Genomic DNA, 3,555 nt, shown 5'->3' with positions numbered 1-3,555 from the left:
CCCCGTTGGCATTTGTAATCATTGCATTCGTCAGTCTTAGTTAAATGGGAGGATTATAAACAATGTTTCAGATGACAGTTTGGCTGGGAAGAGAACCTACCCTGCAAGCGTTTTCGAAAACATCAGTTGACATGCCAGCAATTGATATGTTAATTAAATATCGATCTTTGATCTTCTGTGCTCATTAAATGAGGCCCCCTGGGGACCTCTACGTGCCAATACTCCCCCTCCCCCCATAAACATAGCTTTGTTTTCCACAGATTATATAAATAATATTTACTCATGATAAAACCTTTAAAACGCAGAAAAAAAATATAAGGAAAAAAGTAAGTCACCTGCAATTCCACCCCCTGAGATAACCATCATTAATATTCTGGTGACCACCCTTCCCCCCATCTCTATGCACATAATTTTGCATGGATGGGGTCACATTATACACATGGTTTTTAAGTATAGAGACTTATTTTTAAGTAGTGTTTCTCTCCCCACCCTCTCCATGTTAACAGCCTGTCTAGCTTGCTTGCTTCCTTAGTAACTTCCTTCCTTCCACCACTCTATCTAACAATTCACACACACACACACACACACACACACACACACTCTCAGAAGTTTTATATTTTGAGGGGATGGGTGTTATTCTATTTAAAAAGTTGAATCATGCCCGGCTGGCATGGCTCAGTGGTTGAGCATCGACCTATGAATCAGGAGGTCACGGTTAGATTCCCAGTCAGAGCACATGCCCAGGTTGTGGGTTCGATCCCCAGTACGGGATGTGCTGGAGGCAGCCAATCAATGATTCTCTCTCATCATTGATGTTTCTATCTCTCTCTCCCTCTCCCTTCCTCTCTGAAATCAATATATATATATATATATATATTTTAAAGTTGAATCATATTAACATGCAATATTCTCCACCTTGCTGTTCTCCTTAACTGTGAGTACATAGAAATCCCACCATGTTGGGGTGCAGGCCTACCTCAGTCTTTTTACTAGTAATGGCTGCGTAGGATTCCACTCCCTTCTTGAAAGGGCCTTCCTTCACTCACTTGGTTTCCCGATTGCCACCACTACCTGGCTATGGTAACGTGGTTCTAGCCAGATCCCAATGAATTGCTGCCTTTATGTCCATGGTAGTTTCCCAGGCATGGTTTTACTAGGAAAAGGGAATTTTTTTTAATTGTAATTCACATTTCCAACAGCCATGGATGAGAGTATTTCCAAGCAAGCCTTTCATCAGCAGGTGTGATCACTATTTTTAATTTTTGCTCCTCCGCCAGGTGAGAAGTGACCTTCTTGGTTTTTTCAATTTGCAGTTCTCTGCTGGGGAGTGTCTGTTAATTGGTTTCTTGCCTGGATTTGCTCTTGCCAGAATTGCCTCTTCACCATCTTCATGAATTTATCTACTGCTGTTACATTATATGTCTTTCTCTTCTTGATTTTAAGAGGTTTTTTTTTTATCCTTTTAAATTTTCTCTCAATTTATCACTGCACTTTGATGTAAGACCTTTCTAAAATTTTTAATTTGAGGGGAAATCAAATGTGTTCCTCTTGTTTTATGACTTACCGTTTTCTGTTCTGGTTCAGTAGATCTCCTGATCTTGGAATAAGTATATGGTCTTGAGACATGAGTGTGAACTGTTGTGTTTGTTGTCCATGAATGAATTCACGGACAAGGGAGGGGTAAGCAAAAGGGAAGTGAAATTTACTACAGCGGAAGTAACAAAGCTCTCAGCATGCCAGAGGGGTCCCCGGAAAGGGTTGCCCTCGCTAGTCTAGGGCAGTGATGATGAACCTTTTGAGCTCGGCGTGTCAGCATTTTGAAAAACCCTAACTTAACTCTGGTGACGTGTCACATATAGAAATTTTTTGATATTTGCAACCATAGTAAAACAAAGACTTATATTTTTGATATTTATTTTATATATTTAAATGCCATTTAAGAAAGAAAAATCAACCAAAAAAATGAATTCGTGCCCTAACCGGTTTGGCTCAGTGGATAGAGCGTCGGCCTGCTGAAGGGTCCCAGGTTCAATTCCGGTCAAGGGCATGTACCTGGGTTGCGGGCACATCCCCAGTAGGAGGTGTGCAGGAGGCAGCTGATCAATGTTTCTCTCTCATCGATGTTTCTAACTCCCTATCCCTCTCCCTTCCTCTCTGTAAAAAAATCAATAAAATATATATATTTTTTAAAAATGAGTTCGCGTGTCACCTCTGACACGTGTGTCATAGGTTCCTCATCATTGGCCTAGGGGTTTAAATTTCCTGCACTTGCCTTCTATTGGCTCTTTCAAAAAACACCAGCAAATCTCCTGTTGCCCTCATCTCCCCACTTTTAGTTCCCACTCTTGGATTCCGGGGCAGGACAGCTCTGTGGCTGACTGGTACATTCTGCCTGTCTTGCTCACATCCTGACCATTGGCTCATCTCCTCCTTATCTACCATCTTCCCTCCCCGAGGCCCGTACCCTAAACTGCCTGATCCCATCTAATCCTCAGCCCATGTATTTTCTCCCACATTTTTATTTTACAGCTTTACATGGAAGCCTTCAGTGCACCTGGACTTGTTTTTGTGTACACTATGAGGTAGAGGTGCGGGGGTCTTTATGGAACACGCGTTCCCAACCACTCTATCACCCTCCATTTAGACTGAACTATTTTTTAAAAACGCCTTTGTTATTGAGGTCTAACATGAATAGATGGATTGAGATTCGACCCCAGAAAATACTAGGTTCTTTGCTCCCCACTGTCTCCTCTCCTCCCCAGGTTCCCCTGTCATTGTCACTGCACTCCCCCTCCCTTTTTATCGTAGAAAATCTTGAAAATGCAAAATGGCTCCTCAGAAAATCGGAACAGGAAAGCATTTGTTTTTTTTAGGTTGAAGTGGGCTGCCTTTAGATGCATCCTTTCTCGTGTGAAGGCCTTGTCCTTAGCGTCTTAGGCTTAAGAGCTACTTTATGAGACGTGGATGCTGAATGTTTTCAAATGCGTTTCAGTAGCTTGGGTGTACACGCAGCTCAGGACCAGAGGACATGAAGGCCCAAGCCCTGCAGTGAAGCGCTCGCCTGTGCCTCCACGCGTCTCCCCTGGCTCCGTCCTCTCACCTTTACCTGGCTGCTGCTTTTCCGTCCCGTTCTTTGGAGTGGGCTGTCTGCTGGGCGTCATGCTGCCTTGACCCCTAGACGCCACCTTTGGGACACCCTCTGCCAGCCCATACCCAACCCAGCTCTGATCCCTGGACCTCTGCTATTTAGTAAGTTAAGTTCCAACATCTATTGAAATGATCACATGGGTTTTTCTAATGTGACCTATTGAGATGATGGGTTATTTTTTAAAAAAATGAATTTTATATATTAAAACATTTTTGAAACCCTTAGAGTACATGTAACTTGGTCATAGTAGTTTTTTGTGTTTTTTTTTAATTGTAGTATAGGTTGAATTGGACTTGCTAGTATTTTTTTAAAATATTTTTTATTGATTTCAGAGAGGAAGGGAGAGGGAGAGAGAGAGTCAGAAACATCAATGATGAGAGAGAATCATTGATTGGCCGCCTCCTGCA

This window comes from Myotis myotis, unplaced genomic scaffold (genome assembly GCF_014108235.1).
Source record: "Myotis myotis isolate mMyoMyo1 unplaced genomic scaffold, mMyoMyo1.p scaffold_m19_p_17, whole genome shotgun sequence".
Classification (NCBI taxonomy): Eukaryota; Metazoa; Chordata; class Mammalia; order Chiroptera; family Vespertilionidae; genus Myotis; species Myotis myotis.
The sequence above is the reverse complement of the archived record's forward strand: the minus strand, read 5'-3'. Positions refer to the sequence as shown.